The sequence below is a fragment of the Lycium barbarum genome, chromosome 9 (assembly GCF_019175385.1).
Source record: "Lycium barbarum isolate Lr01 chromosome 9, ASM1917538v2, whole genome shotgun sequence".
NCBI lineage: Eukaryota > Viridiplantae > Streptophyta > Magnoliopsida > Solanales > Solanaceae > Lycium > Lycium barbarum.
Window position 1 is genome coordinate 52,295,624 of NC_083345.1, and position 21,564 is coordinate 52,317,187.

The 21,564-nt window shown below is 40.2% G+C and overlaps 1 pseudogene; it reads right to left on the reverse strand.

The window, feature by feature from the left end:
• LOC132610483 (probable 3-hydroxyisobutyryl-CoA hydrolase 3) overlaps positions 1-16,931 on the reverse strand; it is a 42,364-nt pseudogene extending 25,433 nt beyond the window's left edge.
• Positions 16,932-21,564: the final 4,633 nt, after the last annotated feature.

Consider the following 21,564-nt stretch of genomic DNA (forward strand, 5'->3'; position numbering starts at 1 on the left):
TCAAATTACGAAAAATACAGTACTAGCCACTAGGGCTCATTTTACAATTAATATTATTTAGATAGAAAAATAATTACTTTCTTTTTTTATGAAAGTCTTTAATTAAGTTTTTATACTCAAACCATTTCAAGTCAACTCTTAAAGTGATTTTCATCCATTGTTATTTTGTAAGATATATGTATGAATTTGAGTGATTTTATTGAGACAAAAAGTGACACTACTAGATAATTTCATTAAATTGAGTGATCAATTAGGGAATTAACTCTAGTTATGTACATATTGTAGAAATCTTAAGCTAGTTAGAGAGAAACAAATGTTTGTATTGATGATAAACTAGAGTTACATCTGTTTCTATTTATAGGAGAATATACATATGATATTTAGAGATATACAACTCGTATATAGTTGTAATACTTAAGAGTTCTAGTCGTATCAAACTACATAAACTTGTTAAGTTGAATCCTAGTACAAGTAATACAAGTTGATCCTATCTAGGCTAGCCTTTATCCTTATCATGATCATCAACATGATCTTTATCATGTTCTTCAACACTTCTCTTCAAGCTAGTGATTAGTGGAACACTCACTCCTAGCTTGCTTCCAAAACCAGAAAACACCTTCTTTGTCAAGGCCTTTGTGTGTCTGTCTACTAGCTGATCTTGTGATCTTACAAATTGTGTAGTTAATTATCCCCTTGCCACCTTTCTCTACCAAAATGATAGTCCATTTCAACATGTTTTGTCTTGGCATGCATAACTGGATACACTGTCATGTATAATGCACTCAAATTGTCACAGAACAACTTAGGTACTATCTTTAGGTACACTCCCAATATCATTGAAAATATAAGTAATATAGGCTGTTTCAGCTGCAGTGGAGGCTAGTTCTCTATATTCAGCTTCAATACTTGACCTTGCCACTGTGTTCTGTTTCTTTGAAGCCCAAGATTCGCATTTTGCACCAAGATAGATGATGTAACCTGTAGTTGATCTCCTTGTTGTAGTGCATCCTCCCCAATCAGCCTTGATTTGTATCTGTCTATGGTCCCGTATGCTTTTAACTTTGTTTTGAACACCCACTTTGAACCTACTATGTTCATACCTGTAGTTTTAGGCACTAAGGTCCAAGTTTTGTTTGTGTGCAAGGCATCAATCTCTTCCTTCATTGCTGCAAACCAGTATGGTGTCCTGAGTGCTTCATTTACAGTCTTTGGCTCTCAGTATGTCTCTTTTTGGTCGGCAATAAGAGACATGTGAGTTATCGGTACTAATTTTGATTTATGTGTTGTCACCATATGATGTCCCTGTGGTATTGAGGCTAGTTGATTTTCAACCACTTCAGTTTAGCTAGGTTTATCTTCAGTTATTGCAGCTTCCTCCTGATTATTCTCATCAGTGTTAAACCATTTTGAAAGATCAACTTCCAGGTTTATAACTTGAGGATTATACACTGAAGGTACATTTTGATGTGGTGCTGCATTGCTTGCATCATTTGACTCATCTGTATTGCCTACTTATTCCGAATCATCATTGTTGCTCCCAAACGCACACGCAAGTATACGTGGTCGTACAAGTAATATAGACTGTTAAGTCCAGATATCGATCCCACAGAGACTTAGATTCTACTGTTAAACTAATTCAAATTCGAATGAAACTATTCAAGAAAGTGAAAACCAAGATTGTTTGTTGTACTAAACTAAAACTTGAAAAGTAAACAATTTATGATGGGTGTTTTTATGACTGGGACTATGTTGACAAGGACTGTAAGAATTATTAGATGAGAGAAAGATCTAGGGTTATGGCTTTCGACAATCCAGTTGATCTTCAGACAATTCCACCTATTTTATTTCCTGGGTTACTAGTTAACGGGTTAATTATGCTTTATGATATTCTCTCGAACTACTCACAAGCTTGTAGATGTTACCATAACGCCTATATCTCTATGGTCATCAGAGGTAACAAGAACACGTTTATTTCTCCGTTTTCAACTAAGTAGGGCTAAAGGGTATGTCTCTATCCTCATTAGTGAAACGATTAAATCGAACAAACTCTATTTATTCTTATTACGTACGTGAATTCCCTCTCTCAAGTTCAATTCACGCACCACAGATAGTGTCTAACTATTGGCCAGATAATCAAACAATTAAAACCAAGAATAAATAAGCAACCCACAATATGGAAAATCAATAGATAATAATCGTCATCAAATCAACTTTCAAGTCTTTCGCCACAACCCTAGAACTAGGAGATTTAGCTACTCATGGTTCGATCATATACAATAGAAGCCATGAATAAACTAGGGTTGAAAAAGATGAAAAATAAAATAACCTAGAGAGAGAAAAAGGAGAACGGTGGCTTACAAATCCTTTAATAATCCCAGAATATTGTTCTCAGCTATAAAAACGTCTATATATGGGCTAGGGTAAAAATAATAAATAAGGAATCCAAATCCTAGTCTAATCGGGAAAACATCCGCAGAGTCCCGCTTTCCTTCCGCATCGCGGACGGATCGCGCAATGATCTGCAGCTTCTCGCCTTTTGCCCGCGATGCGGATCGATCGCGCAACCTGATGTCTGAGTTTGGTTGTTCTGCTTTCTTCACGCGATGCGGATCGATAGCCTGAAGTTCTGAAGCTTCTCGCGATCCTTCCGCGATGCGGAAGGAAAGCGAGGTTCCTTCAGTGGTTAACTCTTCTTTTTTTCTTCTTTGTTCGTCCTTTGCGGTCATCGACTCGTCACCTCAGCCAACCGACGTATGCTACGAATTCCAATCACTTCAAGCGCATTTTCCATCATTTGTCGTCATCGTACCTATACACATGAAAATGTAACGACATAAGTTCAAATACGATAGTTACGTCATGAATTAAGCGATAAAAGTCATAAGAAGAAGTTGTAATACGACACAAAACATGATATTTGTGCCAAATATCACCACCCCCCACTTAGACTTTGCTCGCCCTCGAGCAAACACAAACCAACATCAGACTATATTTCTAGCTCACTCATTCAAACAGGTCTGCAACGGGGTTCGGCTAGTATGGCTAACTCTTGAAGCGAGATTTTTCAAAAACAAACCAGCGACCCAGATTGCGAAAGCCATGCCAAAGGTTTTAAAAGCCTCAGTTTCAGCAACAAGTACATCTTTTCAAAGAAGACATTTCAAATTTCAAAACAGTTGACTCAACGACACCACTTTAACGCATATAGGTCACCTTATGATCAAGAAATCAACACTTCACCACTCTATTGCTAATTATGTGCCCTCACCACAACAAAATAGTCCATATCTCATCAAGAATCATATGTTTAACTCAATGGACCTGAAATCAATAAATTCACTCACTCTCACAAAGAACGTCACATGTAATGTACGACATACCATATGCTTGCCCGTAGTGTAACCACTCTACTAATACAAGTCAGACGAGCCTAGAATCAAGTAGGACTTCGAGGGTTGTAATGTAGGCTACGGGACGGGTAGGAATTATTTGGATAATAGTGACTAACCTCCCTAAGCACTTTAATACTTATACATTCGTCATTCTTGCACTATTTCTTTATTAGCCCTTATTCAACACCAACTAACCTTTAAATTTCTCCCAATTCACCTCATTTTCTTTGTTTAAGCATCACTCTTTTTAAAATCACACAAGTTAGGAGGAAAACTTTTTCGCTACACTTTTTTTTTTCAACTAACATATGAATTAGTTCTGTTCATTCGGTGCTCCCATTGTCTTCCTAGATTACAGTCAACAACCATTTCCCCTCTTTTCGCCTCCCAACTCCCATTATGCATGTAATTTGATTAAAGTGCTTCTGGAGTGTTTTGGATCAAATATTGAGTGCTATAGAACAAAGGGGTAAGGCTAATTAACTGCTATCAAAGAAAAGGCTAAAGGCTCAAAGGGGTTAACTAGGGTGTTATTTGCATGCTGGTAGGATAACTTTCTAGGCTTTTTAGTGACTAATCAAAGAAACGCCTCTATCACCTTCTAGGCTCAACCAAACTTCATTTCGCTTTGTGAACACCCAGGGCAAGTTCTAGATGTCAATACCAAACATGGATTCAAAAATGAAACCTTACTCACACATGGCACATAATCAACGCAAGAGGGATCCGGTTGTCCCTCGAAACAATTAAACACAATGAAAATCAACAATGCCAAGTGGGTCATACGAGTCACCACAAAAACCATTTTCAAGTGCTTCCAAGAAAAGTAATACAGTTTCACAGCATGCTTTCACAAAACAATTCAAGATCGCTCACATGCCAAGACTTTACCTATCCCGTGCACCTAGCATTTGAATGTACCTAGCCTACGGACTGATTTTCCCTCAAGCAGGTTGTCATCCACCTGTCATCAGGAACAACCCATCCTATGACTAAAAAAAATCTACCTACGCCCGGTTCAAAGGCCCCCCCTCGGGAAAGAACCGAGGCCATAAGAAAACCAAAGGGGGTGGATGATGAATGCCTACTAATGAGGGGCTTAAGAAGTTAACAAAGACAAATAAAGAAAATAAAATCTTTTTGATTTTTTTTTCGACACTAAGATGCAAAATTAAAAAGAAATCCTATAAAAAAAAATCCTACGGCATTCTAGTCATCATCCGCAACCTCAAAACATGGTGTTACAAACCAGGGACGTATTTCCCCACCCCACACTTAAAGGTATGCACTGCCCTCAATGCATGTAAATTCGAAAAAAAAATCAAGCACAGGCGAGGTAAGAAATACTCCCTGGGGCCCACTAGGGCCTAGTCGTCCTCATCAAGGAATTCCTCATCATCGGCCGAGCCCTCATCTGGCTCGGCGTCCTCTTCATCCTCATTGTCGTCGCCTTGCATCAGCGACTCTGCCTCCTCCTCCTCTTCGAATGCGGTCATTACTCGATCAGCCGAGTTCTCGTCCTCATCCGCGGGTAACTGAGATAGCTCTCCCACCAACGCTCGAGAATGTGGAGTGTGTGGGTTATTAATAAAGACCCTGGTGAGATCAACATTAAAGTGCTCACTTGCAACCATCATCCCCGAGTACAGCTGAGCTAGTACGGTTGACTGGGCAGACCTCTCTTCCGCCGGGGTCAAGTGATGTCCAGATACGCTAGCTGGGGCCATGACATTGGAGATATCAAGAGGTTCATTGGGAGCCTCAAGTACTCTATCAGTAGAGTACGTTAACTCACCGTCGAGCCGCATTAGGTAGGAAGTGAGAGTGTTCCCATAACTTAGCCTTTTCGACTTCCCAGCCCGCACTCGGCGGATTTCCTGTAGCATCCAATACCCTATGTTTACCGGCTGCCCTGTCATCAGGAAGTACACAATGCACACTCTCTCCCGTTGTACTTCCGAGAAGTGATCAAGTGGCATTATTCTCGCATTTAGGAGGCGCAGCCACACTCGGGCCTCTCTATAAAAGTTGCTCATGCTCATACTTCGGTGTTTCCGCATAGGTCCTGAATATCGGGCCCATTGAGCTTTTGAGTTGGCTCCACATAACGTTTCCCGGATAGCTCGATAATCCGGCCTTTTGATGAACTCTAGTAAGGGCTCGACAGGCACATCCGGGACTCCAATTGCCCCGCACAAGGTTGATGTCGTTAATGGCACCCAATTTTGCCGAAAGTGCACAGACTCTCTAGGCAGGCGGGTTGGTACGCTAGCATAAAGTTCCATGACCAAATCGATGTTCACAGCCCCCGGTTGTTCGAATACAGATGTCCATCCCATGGCAACTATACGGTCGTGGATATCCTGAAAATTCCTCTTCAAAGGGGCTCGACTGATTGCCCGCTCATGGTAGTACCCTTTCGAGGTGTCAAACCCCACATACCACTCTGCTCCTTCCCCCGCGAGACGAGGGTTGGTTGTCCTTTTAGTTGCTGGGGGAATAACCACCGCGGGGTGCTTGCCTTTACCGGATGTTTGTCCCTTTTTCTCTTTGGGCGGGTTTTGTGCTCGCCTTCGTTTTGTACCTTAGGAGGAGGAGGCGACAGCTTTGCCCTTGGATTTGTCGTGAACCATTTTGCCTGCAAAACAACGCATTACCAAACGAGAGGTTTCGGTTAGTCATGCCGGGGTCGTGAAACAACCCCACACTTACTTCAAACTATATTGCGAAAAGAAAAATCAAAAGAAGTTACTACTCCTACAAGACCTAGCAAACAAAAACAAGGTACACGATTGTCATGTTGCTTGGGAAGAAACAGCAATCGCTATCTTCCCATTCTCCCTCACAATTAGAATTTGGTGGTGAGGTGAATTTCACAAGGGTTCCTAAGCTCGGTTAATGTTCCATTGTTACTCAAGACTTCACAAATTCACAAAAACCTGGTTTGGGGCTTTTATCGAACACTTTGTGGGCGTAAATTCATCCCTTAACTTTGAGTAACAATGGGGAGTTGAAGAACCCTCCCTTATGCAATGGGAGTCACATTCTAGCCATAATCACACCTATTACACAAGCAATACCAATCCCCGCCCTCAATTCGCCCATACCCATATCCCTACTCTACACATAACCAACACAATAACAAGGAGAGAGAAAAATAGAGAAGATGAACACTTACCTTGTGGTGTTGATGTGGGATTGATTACAATTTGAAGTTGTTTGTGTGAGAGAGGGAATGGGGGGTGGGCAATTTTTTTCCGTATTCAAGGGGAATGGGAATGGTTGAGGAATGTCGTGTAATGAAAAATGAGAGGAGGGTCCGTGTATACCCTATATTAGTGAAAAGAAATATACAAATCGGGTCGACCCGCGCGATCAGTCCGCATCGCGGGTCAATCGCTCGAAGCTGCAGAACTCCACGCGATCTGCCCGCATCGCGGGTCTATCGCGCAAATCACTGGGCATTTCTGAGTTTGTGATGCGCGATTTGACCGCATCGCGGGTCTATTGCGTGAATCACTGGGCACTTTGTCTGTTTTCTTCGTTTCTGCTCAATTCCTGCAACATGAACAAACGTGACTTATATCTTACAAATTGTTGGGTTGCCTCCCATCAAGCGCCTTAGTTAGGGTCGTGGCACGACACTTTTTTTTTTTTACACACGGGTTGCCTCCCGAGTAGCGCCTGATTTAACGTCGCGGCACGACGCAGGCTCTCGTCAAGCCTCTTCTAGATCGATGGTGGTCTTGGCGCGGTCAGTGGCCTCCCCGTAGTAATGCTTCACTCTCTGTCCGTTCACCAAGAATGTCTCATCTGAGTGGGGTCTTTTGAGCTCAACAGCACCATGTGCAGTCACGCGAACTACCTCGAATGGTCCGGACCATTTGCTCTTCAGCTTTCCACCGAAAATCTTCAGCCTGGAGTTATACAGCAATACTAACTGCCCCGGCTCAAAGTCACGAGATTGGATGCGCCTGTCATGAATTCTTTTGGTGCGCTCCTTATACATTTTCGCGTTTTCATAAGCATGATAGCGAAATTCCTCCAACTCGTGCAGCTGCAACAGTCTCTTCTCTCCAGCTTGAACCATGTCTAGATTCAGCTTCTTGATCGCCCAATATGCTCTATGCTCAAACTCGACTGGTAGATAACATGCCTTTCCAGAAACGAGCTTATAAGGGGATGTACCAATCGGAGTTTTGTAAGCTGTTCTGTATGCCCACAGAGCGTCATCAAGCTTCAATGACCAATCTTTTCTACTTACACTCACAGTCTTCTCCAAAATCCTCTTGATTTCCCTGTTCGATACCTCCACTTGACCACTCGTCTGAGGGTGATAAGCAGTCGCTATCTTATGTTTCACCCCATACTTGAGCAGCAATTTATCGAAGAGCCGATTGCAGAAGTGCGTACCTTGATCACTGATGATGGCCCGCGGGGTCCCAAATCTCGTAAAAATGTTCTTTTTCAGAAATCGCGCCACCACACTAGCATCATTGGTGGGAAGTGCAATGGCCTCCACCCACTTCGAAACATAGTCTACAACCACCAATATGTATTTATTTCCCTTGGATGGTATAAAGAGCCCCATGAAGTCAATACCCCACACATCAAACAACTCGATTTCCAAGATGCCTTTCAAAGGCATTTCATGACGCTTGGAAATATTTCCGGTTCTCTGGCAGCTATCACATGACCGCACAAATTCATGAGCGTCTTTGAACAGAGTTGGCCAGTAGAATCCAGACTGAAGTACCTTGGCAGCTGTTCTGTCCCCAGCATGATGTCCTCCATAGGGTGATGAATGACACTTCTCAAGAATCGCTGGGACCTCTTCCTCTGGAACACATCTTCTGATTAACTGATCTGTGCCAACCCGATAAATATAGGGCTCATCCCACACATAGAAACGACTGTCATGCAGAATCCGCTTCTTCTTCTCGTGATTAGCACCAGGAGGGTAAATCTCACTCACTATAAAGTTACCATGTCTGCATACCATGGCACCTCAACTGAATTAAGAGCAAAAAGCTGTTCGTCCGGAAAAGTCTCATTAATACCCACTGCTTCATCAACATGTTCCCGATCTTCTAACCTCGATAAGTGATCTGCCACCTGATTTTCTGTGCCCTTTCGGTCTAAAATCTCGATGTCGAACTCTTGAAGCAGCAGCACCCAACGAATAAGCCTTGGCTTTGCATCCTTCTTTGCAAACAAGTAACGAACTGCCGTGTGATCAGTGTAGACAATCGCCTTCGTGCCCACCAGGTACGATCGGAATTTGTCAAAGGCGTAGACAATCGCCAATAACTCCTTTTCTGTGACAGTATAGTTCATCTGGGCTGCATCAAGTGTTTTGCTGGCGTAATAAATTGGGTGAAAGATTTTGTCCCGTTTCTGACCAAGGACAGCGCCCACAGCAAAATCACTTGCATCACACATTAGGATGAATGGTAGAGACCAATCAGGTGCTACGATAATAGGAGCAGATACCAACCTTCGTTTCAGCTCCTCAAAAGCCGTCAGACAGGCTTCATTGAACACAAACTTCACATTCTTCTCTAAAAGCTTGCACAGTGGATTGGCAACCTTAGAGAAATCTTTGATGAATCGTCGGTAGAATCCAACATGCCCAAGAAAACTGCGCACTCCCCGAACTGAAATGGGTGGTGGCAATCTTTCAATTGCTTCAATCTTTGCCTTGTCAACCTCTATTCCTTGCCCCGATATCTTGTGCCCAAGAACAATTCCCTCGCGAACCATGAAATGGCATTTTTCCCAGTTAAGTACCATGTTTGTTTCTTCACAACGAGCTAACACGGCGTCCAGATGGTTCAAACAGTCATCAAAAGTATCTCCAAAAATAGAGAAGTCATCCATAAATACTTCTATATAATTTTCCACCATATCGGTGAAGATAGCCATCATGCATCGCTGAAAGGTACCTGGAGCATCGCACAAACCGAAAGGCATCCTCCGGAATGCAAACGTGCCATATGGGCATGTGAAGGTGGTCTTTTCTTGATCCTCGGGCGCGATCATGATCTGGTTGTAACCCGAATAACCATCCAAAAAACAGTAATAATCGTGCCCAGCCAATCTGTCGAGCATCTGATCCATGAAGGGTAAAGGGAAATGATCTTTTCTGGTGGCATTGTTCAACTTGCGATAGTCGATGCATATCCTCCAGCCCGTGACAGTTCGTTGAGGCACCAATTCGTTCTTCTCGTTTTCCACCACAGTTATGCCCCCTTTCTTCGGGACACATTGTACAGGACTCACCCAATTGTTGTCCGATATAGGATAAATAATGCAGTTGTCAAGCTACTTGATTACCTCTTTCTTTACCACCTCCTTCATGATCGGGTTCAGTCGCCTCTGACACTCAATACTGGGTTTGCTGCCTTCCTCCAATAAAATTTTGTGCATGCAAAACGAGCTACTAATACCCCGAATATCAGCTATCGACCACCCAAGGGCTCGGATTCGATCTCTTAGCACTCGCAATACTCATTCCACCTGTATATCATTCAAATACGCAGAGAGGATTACGGGCAATGTGTCTCCACTACCCAAGAAAGCATAGCGAAGGTGAGGAGGCAATGGCTTCAATTCAAGAACGGGCGCCTCTTCAGTAGACGGTTTCGGCTTCTTCCATGACTCTGGTCTGTCCAGCTCCTCAAACGGTGTATGTGCTCGTAGATAAGCACATGAAGTGTCAAGAATGCTAAGACACTCCTCCACTTCTGTATCAATCATCAGCTCTTCCCCATATACCAAAACTGTCTCCAAAGGGTCTCGCGAGGCTAGGAAGTGATCCAACTCGATATTTGTAAGCTCAGGTTCCACCACAGAAATCATCTTCAATTCCTCATAATGGGCTGGAAGTCTGGTCGCTTTAAACACATCGAAAGTTGCTTTTTGCCCATTAACTGTCATGGACATCTTTCCATCTCTCACTCGGATCACAACATCAACGGTAGCCAGGAAGCCTCTCCCCATGATGAGAGGAACACTCTTATCCGCCTCATAATCAAGTATCACAAAATCAACTGGCAGAATAAATGGGCCTACCTTCACAAGAACGTCCTCAATAATACCATCAGGATAAGCAAGAGAGCGATCAGCCAACTGCAAAGTAATAGTGGTTGGCCTAGGCTCACCCAAACCCAACGTCCGGAACACAGAAGTGGGCATCAGATTAATACTAGCACCCAAATCACACAATGCTAGCCCAACCTCAATGTTGCCAATCGTAATTAAAATTGTGAAGCTGCCCGGATCTTTCAACTTTGGCGGGATTTTACTCCTCACTCTAGAACTGCACTCCTCAGTAAGCGCAACTGTCTCAAACTCTGTCCAACGCCGTTTGTTCGCGACCACATCTTTAATATATTTTGCATATTTTGGGACTTCTTGCAGAAGCTCCACTAAAGGTATGTTGATGTGTACCTGTTTTAAGAGTTCAAGAAATTTCCTGCAAGCCGAATCCGCTTTCTGTTTCTGAAGTCGCTGTGGGAAGGGAGGGGGTGGTCGCACCACTTCTTCTACCTGATGCTCTGCGACTGTCTGCTTTGGTTCCGCTCGCTTAGAAGGAATAAGTTCTGCCTCTGCTATGTTCTTCTTTTTTGGTGGCACTTCCTCTAGCTCTCTACCATTCCTCAAGGTGACTGCTTTGCATTCTTTTGGATTCTTTTCAGTATCCCTCGGAAGAGCGCCCGGGGGTCTGACATTCTGCATAAGAGCCATCTGCCCCATCTGACGCTCAAGCTCGTGAATCGATTTCTGCATCTCACTCTGAATTTTCTGATTTTGCTGCTGCATCGTCTGATTTTGCGCTATGAGCTGCTTCATCATTTCCTCTAAATTGCTAGATGGTTGTGCTTGAGGTTGTTGATAATTGTTCGGTTTGTGGAAATCTTGCTTTCCAAATGGAGTGTTGAAATTATTCCCATAATAGTTCCCCCGATTGCCAATGCCGCGATTCTGCTGCCCCACAAAATAGACAGACTCTGGATTCAAGGGACAATTGTTGTAATCATGAGGTTCATCGCAACCTACACATGCTGCCTGCTGAATGTGCTGAACTGGTTGAATCTGCTGAGCTTGAGGAAACACCCTCAACATCACATTAGTAAGAGTACCTATTTCAGCCCGAATGGCTGCAACATCATCAACTTTAAGAACTCCAGCAGCCTTTTGTGGTAACGCCCTGCTAGTCTCGTTATACTCATGATGACCCTCAGACATCATCTCAAGGAGATCTTCCATCTCTTCATATGTGTTGTTTAATATCTGACCTTGAGCCGAAGCATTCAGCAGGGCCCTTGATTCGTGGTTAAGACCCTCTACGAAATAGTTGCCAATGATCTCCTTTGGCTGCATGTGATGGGGGCAATCTCGCAGATAGCCCTTATATCTTTCCCAAGCGTGTGGTAGAGATTCGGAGTCTCTCTAGGTGAAATTTGCAATTCTTTCTCGCAGCTCCTTTGTCTTCTTGGGTGAGAAGAACCTGTCGATAAATTTATTTGATAATATTTCCCAAGAAGTGATAGAACCTGCAGGTAGATTGGTCAACCATTCCCTCGCTTCGCCAATAAGTGAGAACGGAAATAAGGACAGCTTCACATAATCATCGGGAACATCTCTATATTGGAAATTCTCGCTCAACTCCACGAACTGCATCAAGTGCTTATGCGGGTCTTCACTAGATTTACCCATATACTGGCACGTATGTTGCACTAGCCGCACTGTTCCTTCTTTTAGCTCGAAATTTCCAGCAATGTCAGGCCTAACAATAGCTTTAGCAATGGTCGACAGACTTGGCCTAGCATAACTGGATAACAGAATTCGTTGTTCTTGTGCCCTCGCAGCTGCTTGGTTTCCCTGTTCATCTGCGTTTCTTGCTCTATCCCTTTCTGCCTGTTCAAGAGCAAGTCTTGCTGCTTCGTTAGCCATTTGTCTCTGTCGTCGAAAAGTTCTCTCAATTTCTGGATCAAGATCAACTAACGGTTGTCCTGAACTTCTAGTGCTTGGCATAAACCAGAGAAGCCTGAAGAATCACAAGTAGAACAACGAAGAAAAGTAAAGACTTGAATAGAAAAAAAACAAACTCAAATTAGAAAAACAGTAAATTTTTCTAAGTCCCCGGCAACGGCGCCAAAAACTTGTTGCTCCCAAATGCACACGCAAGTATACGTGGTCGTACAAGTAATATAGACTGTTAAGTCCAGATATCGATCCCACAGAGACTTAGATTCTACTGTTAAACTAATTCAAATTCGAATGAAACTATTCAAGAAAGTGAAAACCAAGATTGTTTGTTGTACTAAACTAAAACTTGAAAAGTAAACAATTTATGATGGGTGTTTTTATGACTGGGACTATGTTGACAAGGACTGTAAGAATTATTAGATGAGGGAAAGATCTAGGGTTATGGCTTTCGACAATCTAGTTGATCTTCAGACAATTCCACCTATTTTATTTCCTGGGTTACTAGTTAACGGGTTAATTATGCTTTATGATATTCTCTCGAACTACTCACAAGCTTCTAGATGTTACCATAACGCCTATATCTCTATGGTCATCAGAGGTAACAAGAACACGTTTATTTCTCCGTTTTCAACTAAGTAGGGCTAAAGGGTATATCTCTATCCTCATTAGCGAAACGATTAAATCGAACAAACTCTATTTATTCTTATTACGTACGTGAATTCCCTCTCTCAAGTTCAATTCACGCACCACAGATAGTGTCTAACTATTGGCCAGATAATCAAACAATTAAAACCAAGAATAAATAAGCAACCCACAATATGGAAAATCAATACATAATAATCGTCATCAAATCAACTTTCAAGTCTTTCGCCACAACCCTAGAACTAGGAGATTTAGCTACTCATGGTTCGATCATAGACATTAGAAGCCATGAATAAACTAGGGTTGAAAAAGATGAAAAATAAAATAACCTAGAGAGAGAAAAAGGAGAACGGTGGCTTACAAATCCTTTAATAATCCCAGAATACCGTTCTCAGCTATAAAAACGTCTATATATGGGCTAGGGTAAAAATAATAAATAAGGAATCCAAATCCTAGTCTAATCGGGAAAACATCCGCAGAGTCCCGCTTTCCTTCCGCATCGCGGACGGATCGCGCAATGATCTGCAGCTTCTCGCCTTTTGCCCGCGATGCGGATCGATCGCGCAACTTGATGTCTGAGTTTGGTTGTTCTGCTTTCTTCACGCGATGCGGATCGATAACCTGAAGTTCTGACGCTTCTCGCGATCCTTCCGCGATGCGGAAGGAAAGCGAGGTTCCTTCAGTGGTTAACTCTTCTTTTTTTCTTCTTTGTTTGTCCTTTGCGGTCATCGACTCGTCACCTCAGCCAACCGACGTATGCTACGAATTCCAATCACTTCAAGCGCATTTTTCATCATTTGTCGTCATCGTACCTATACACATGAAAATGTAACGACATAAGTTCAAATACGACGGTTACGTCATGAATTAAGCGATAAAAGTCATAAGAAGAAGTTGTAATACGACACAAAACATGATATTTGTGCCAAATATCAATCATCTAATTAATCTCCATCAGCTTGTGTAGCAATTTGAGTGTTTGGGATAGTAGTAGTAGTAGCAGCAACTGGCTCAACACACTTTAGTCCACATAGTGCACGTACTTCATTTTATGAGGAATGAACAGCTTCATAATTTTCTCCTGATTCCAACACTTCCTTTAAAGTAGTAGCACCTATATTTTGAGCCTGCAGTTGAGAAAAAAACTCAACAAAAGTAGCTAAGTGAGTTGAAGTGTCAATATTTTCCTTAGGATGATTTGAGTGCACATAAGGCAATGTGCACTCATAAAAAATCACATGTCTAGAAACATAGACCCTCTTGTAGGAGGATGGCAGCATCTGTAACCTTTGTGCAGGCTGTTATACCTAATGAAGACATAAGGATAGATTTTTGGACTAAACTTGGTACTGTTACTGCCTTTAAGATATGAAAAACACCTATATCCAAACATCTTTAAGGTATTGTAGTGGGCTGAGCACCATATAACTTAGCGAAGGGAGTTTCCATCTTTAGCACAGATGAAGGTAGTCTGTTTATGAGAAAAATAACAGTAAAAAAAGCTTCCACCCATAGAAACAAAGGTCGTTTGGCATGAAACAGTAAAGTCAGGCCAGTCTCAACTATGCGTATGTGTTTCCTTTCAGAAATGTTAGTTTGTTCTGCTGTATTTAGACAAAAGATGTGTCTAATGATTCCACAGTCTTCCAGATGCTTAATGAATTCTGTTTTGATAAACTCACCACCTTCATCACATTGGAATATTTTTATAACTTTACAGAATTGTCTTTCTACCATTTTATGAGACTTGAGAAATACTTCAAAATTTCTGATTTCTTTTTTAGAGGATAAATTCATGTGTATCTTGTGTTATCATCAACAAATACTACATCATATCTCATATGTTGAGATGATTCAACAGGAGCAGGCCCCCAAAGATCACAATGAATTTTCAACAGTGGTTCTTCCTCAATTTTATTTCTCAAACTAAATGGTAGTTTACAACCTTTCCCCAACTGACAACTAGAGCAAACAGTAGGCCTTTTATTCCAACTACTAACATTAATGTAACTATTTCTACTCAAAATTTTTAAAGACTTCAAAATTTTTTAATCTAACATGCCAAATGTTGTCTGAATTCTTCTAGTCTTGTGATGCAGTTAAGGCATATATGTTATCTTTAAAAGCATACAGTCCACCTTTCCTAGATCCCTTGGCCAGTAGGGTCCTTTTCTTCTTATCCTTTATAACAAGATCGGATTCATCAAATTCAAAGGTACAAGAGTTATCTTTCGCAATCTTACTGATTGAAAGCAAATTCTTAGTAATCTTAGGTACGACAAGAACTTCCTTTAATTTCAATCCTGACTTAGTTGTGTTTCCAACATGAGTGATGTTCAGTTTAGAGCCATTTCCAATAATAATTTTATCAGGTCCATGGTAGGCTTTAAGATTAAGTAGGTTACCTGATGAGTTCATCGTATGACTAGTAGCTCCAGAGTCTACATACATAGTGTCATCCTCAGTAGATGAGTTCTGAAGATTTGCAGCAGCCAGTGCTTGTGGTAATTCATCTACAGCCTGGTATGAGTAATCCCACCCGTATGATTATTGCTACCACATATTTGACATGCTTCAGACATACTATTTCCTTTATTCTGATTTCCTCCTTGGTTTTGGCTATTCTGGCTATTCTGACAGTTTGTTGCTTGTCCAACAAGCCTAAAATCTCTTCCTCTAGAGTTAAAATTGTTGTTGTCTCTTCTTTGTGAATATTTTTCTCTTCCTCTGCCTCTTTGAGCAGCAAATGCCATGTTGTAATTCTGAGGCACCTCTTCTTCATCCTCTCTCATGTCAAAGCCTCTAAGTGCATTAACAAATTGATTTAGAGTAGGATAAGGTGCCTTACCTATCATGGCTGTCCTGAATGTCTTGTATTTGAGACCTAGGCCTCTAGCAAAGTTTATTACTTTCCTGTCTTCATCAACAAACTTGTGTATGGCTGTAAGTCCATCACAAATGCCTTTGCACTCTTTCATATACTCATCCGTCTTCTTGTTTCCCAACTTAACATTCTGCAACTATTGTTTGAGTTGGAATTCCTTATCTTTTGTTGCTTGAAGGTTCTTCTAAACATTCCCACATCTCTTTAGCAGTTGAACAACTATTATGAGATGCATGCTTTCTTCCATTAATGTTCCTGAGATCTAGCTTCTTAACAGTACATCTTTCTCCTCAAAATCTTCTTTACTGTTGCTTTTGTCACTGGTTTCAGTAGCTTTTCTAGTGTCTTTTTCTGAACTTGATTCAGGCGCCTTCCTTGATGAGATAGGTTAGTCTCATAACTTGGATAAGTTGCATCATTTTAGTCCTCTAGATCAAGTAATTTGTGAGCTTAAGTTTAACAGGACAGGATGCAATAAGATGGTGAAGAGATGAGGTTGAAAGAGTGTTTGCAGAAGGGGTTGCTGATGCCATTTCGTATGATGAAATAGAATCAGTGTTTGACTGTTTCAATACTAGAAACTAGAAGAGTTCTAGTCCTCTAATACCATGTAGAAATCTTAAGCTAGTTAGAGAGAAACAAATGTTTGTATTTATGATGAACTAGAGTTACAGCTGCTCCTATTTATAGAAGAATCTACATCGATATACAACTCTTATACAACTATGATACTTAAGAGTTCTAGTCAGATCATACTACATAAACTTGTTAAGTAGAATCCTAGTACAAGCAATACAAGTTTATCCTATCTAGGCCAGCCTTTATCCTTATCATGATCTTTATTACGATCTTCAACATTATTTTTATGATGATCTTCAACACATATCTCTAGCATTTGTGAACCCATGGTTTACTTAGTTAACGTAAAAGAGATAAGAGATGATCATGTAACTCACAACACCAAACAAAAGAGAAAAGAACTTTATTTTATTACCTTTTAGCATAAATTTTATCACTCTGACTACGTCTCCTCCAGCACAAAATGCTTTTCCTTTTCCCTACATTGGAAAATAAAATAACAATCAAGGCTGAGATTTAGTATCAGAAAGTAGGAACTCTGAATGCATATATATAGACATGATTTGATGATTTTAAACATATTTAACTTGTAGAACATATTGACGTTACAAGTTCAGTAAGAATACAATATATATATATATATATCACATATCAGATTGCTTACAGATTTAGCAGCTTATCACAGTGCTTAATTTTAGTGTTTAGATTAAACTGTTGGAATTTATTTGAAATGTGATTCAAAATTTACTTAATGTGTTTTATGAACAAGATACAAATCTTTGTGAAAAAAGATGCATCCATTCTTTTTAATTAGGACACATCTGAAAAAGATGGTTCAAGTTGGTATAGAAGGACACATCTTTTTGTTAAAAGGTATGTTAGTTATGTCTCACTTTCTGTAAATACCTATCCTACTTTTAGACAATGATCACTGAAATTTCTTCGTCTTTGGCTCTTTATCATTTGAATTCAGTTCAAGTCTCGAGTCATTTCATTCCTGATTTCCACAAAAGCAATAGAGAGATTTAAGAGTTCTTTTTTAACTTCTACTTGAGTGAGAATAGAAGATTTATGAGTGGTTTGTTGTATCATGAAAATAGGACATCACTATAATTTTTGTACCATGATAGATAGCGACATAACTTTACTTTGAAGTCAATCCCCCCCGCCCCCAGGGTGCCTCGAACCAATTTTTCTTATCCAAAAACTCTATCTCTTCTTTCTTTATTAAATATTGTGTATTGTTTATTGATTAATGTACTTCTTAGTATTTTCATCTCTAATATTTTCCAACATAAGTAGTATCACTTGTATTTATTTCTTAAAACTTCTTGTAGCAACAGTTACGGACTGTTATCTATTTACTAAAATAACTGACTTACCTTCACTTTTCAACTTAAAGACTTGGAAGCTCTAGCATAGCTCCTAAGATTCAATATTTGCTAAGGCTCGGAGTGGCAAACAGATGGGTATGATTGGATATGGGTGGGTCGAAAATGGATTAAATAAAAACTGATAAATATCTGAGTTGTTCATATTTAACACGGACAAAAAAGGAGTTAATTAGCCAACGCATAGTATGGATACCACAGGGGATGAGTGAGATACCGGGACTCGCAGAGACAGTAAAAAATCAGTAAAGATAGAGTTAAAATACTAGACAAGAACAATATATTGGTAAAGAATTGAATTACCGGCGCAAAAGTATCTTTGTACATATTGAAATTGTTCGCGCAAACGTCCTTGGTAGAGATCAAATTTCTTCGCACAAACATCTCCCTACAAGCGGCGGCGGGGGGGGGGGGGGGGGGGGCGTGCTAGAGGCTTACAAAAGCATCCCTCACCACAAATTGACAGTCAATAGCAAAACTCGAAAAACTTTTGCACTAAAAACACAATACAACAACTAAATAATTTTGCACTTACAACGCAGCACAACTACTAAAATATTTTCACTCATAATGCAAGGCAACTACTAAGATAAGTTTCCTCAACTACTATAATAATTTTTCTCATCTATTAAAGTAGTTTAAGACTCTACACTAAATATGAACCAGCCATATCCGACGCATAATATGGATACCACAGGGGATGAGTGAGGTATCGGGACTCGCAGGGACGGTAAAAAAATTAGTAAAGATAGAATTAAAATACTAGCCAAGGAAAAATATATTGGTAAAGAATTGAATTACCGACGCAAAAGTATCTTTGTAGCTATTGAAATTGTTCACTCAAACGTCCTTTGGTAGAGATCGAATTTCTTCGCACAAACATCTCCCTACAACCATGGGGGGGGGGGGGGGGGGGGGGCTAGAGGCTCACAAAGGCGTCCCTCACCACAAATTGACTGTCAATAGCAAAACTCGGAAAATTTTTGCACTAAAAACACAATACAACAACTAAATAATTTTGCACTTACAACGCAATACAACTACTAAAACATTTTGCACTCATAATGCAAGGCAACTACTAAGATAAGTTTCCTCAACTACTATAATAACTTTTCTCATCTACTAAAGTAGTTTAAGACACTACACTCAAATATGAACCAGCCATATCCTCATAGAGAAAATTATTGAACACTTAGCTAGAAGAAGACATCTTTATTGCACAACGTATTTTTACAACAGTGAGAGCTAGATTGGAAAATGGATGTCTTCCAACTAATACAAAGGCTCCTATTTATAGGAGATGAAAAGGTAGTACATGTACTGCACTTATTTACAACGCATAGCACAAGTGGAACACTTAAACAATAAAATAATTACATCAAACAAAAGTCTTACCATGTAAGACACTTAAGTGGCTAATACACAAAACATAGTGCATGACGGTAAACTAGAGAACAATGGAATAGTAACTTGCATGGCATTGAGTTTTGATAAATTTATGGCTAGACATGGAAGATGGCAAAGGGACCCTTAAATAGTAACTTGCATGGCATGAAGACTTGAGGGAATTTTATGGCAAGATATGGGTGACTTTACTTTCATGACAAGGGGGGCCCGTAAATAGTATTTGCATGGCATTGAAACTTGGAAACTTTGTGGCTATACAATTTATGTTGGTGTTTTTTAAATTTTCATGATAATTAAGGTGCGGTAATGTGACTAAAAGGTGAAAAACTTGTGCAGATTTTTTATGTTTTTTTATGGTGATTTTTTGTGAGGTAGAGTGGTGAAAAAGATAAAGAAGATATGGATATTTTTTGCTTTTTTCCAAATGGGAATTTATTGTAGGACAACGGGTTACAAACTTCAAAGGCTTATGCTAATGTTTTTGGTTTTTCTAATGACAATTTATGCTGCAAACAACTTTAAAGACTTGTGTCTAATTTTTTGATTATACGGTTTTTCTAATGGGAATTATGGTGAGGGAAGTTAGCTAAGAAAGGTTTTTCTTATTCTCTAATTCATAATTATGCATTATGCTTGTTTTTTAACCCTTCCAATCTTTGGTTTTCAGCCATTGTGAAATATCACTTTGTGCGCGGATGTTCTTCCTCCATAATTCTTGCTCTTTTGTCGTCTGTTTCCTGCAAGCCTTGTGTCTTCAAACCTTTTTCTGTATCTTTTGAGCTCTTCTTTAACATTCTGCCAATGAGGAATTTTGGGAGATTAATTCATCCTTTCTCACCTGGCCAAATCTCCTTCGGAATACACCTGTTTTGCTGAAAAATCATCTTCTAAGCTTTGGCATGCTCCTTTTCCTTTGCTTGGATTATGGTGATGAATGGAAGATGATATCAAAGAGATATTGTAGGCCATACATGGATAGTCTTCTCGATAATATTAAATGTGGAACATAAATATTTTGACTCCACGACAATTAAAATAATGAACCCAATATTTTTGAGGTTTGAACCACAGTAAAATATTTTAGGTAAGGTTTAAGATTTCCAAAGTCATGAAAATCAATACATTTAAATTCCATGAGAATGTAGTATTGATGACAAAGGTATCAAAAGAACCATAAGATCTCCTAAGTAAAATCTTTAGCTTGTGCTATGAAAACCTGACAATATGGATATTCCGGATAAATTGTGCTTGCTTTGAAAACTTAGAGTTCATAAAAAGTTCTGCTTCCCAATAAGATCAATGGGTCAAAAAGATCCATTTGACCAGAGAAAATGAACATTTGATCCGTTGACTTCTTCTTTTCCTTGAGAATTCACCGGGTCTTGAAAGGAAATTAACAAGAATATTATCTTTTCCCTTCAAGTGATTGACCTGAAGCTTATAGGGAGAGAACCATTGCACCCATCTGAATAGTTGCGGATTTGGAATGACCTTAGCATTCAGTTGGATCATCCTCGGAAAAACTTTCATATTCATCTCAATAAAAAACTCGGAGTGAATTAGGAAAAGTTGAATTTTTTATTTCATTTTTCACCGCAAGATGCTCAAAAAGGAATGATAGTGTTGTTCCACATCCTTGAATCTTCCACTGGCGTAACCACGTTGTTAGACTATGTAAATATTTAGTCAAATATATTTTGTAATCTTCTATTTTAGGATAGCGTATGTTAGAATTATATTAGTCAAATTAGTTCCTAATCTGTAACCTACAATTATGTTGTAAATGTTGTATATTAACCTATTCAAGGAATGAGAATGATCACGGCAAATATTCTCTTACATGGTATCAGAATAGGTCTCTCCTAAAACCCTAGCATCCTAACCCTAGCCGCTGACCACCTCTTTCGGTTTTTTCCTCCTCTTCGGTCATTCCTCCTCCTCTTCTCCATGGCTGATGCGTCCAAGTTGCACCCTGCGACTACAGTCACCAATATCAAATCATGCATTCCTATTGTTCTTGATTATGAAGGAAGCCAATACAATAACTGGGCTACCCTCTTCAAGATCCATTGCCGAGCAAACTTGGTGATCGACCACATACTACCTCCTGCCTCCCCCACCGTGCCACCCCCGGCATCTGCAGCCGAGAAACTTGCTGTGAAGACTCTATGGGAACGGCTAGATGAAATCGTTCAACAATGGATATATAGTACAACATCGAATGATCTTCTCAACACGATCATTCATCAAGAGGACACCGCAACCGAGGCTTGGA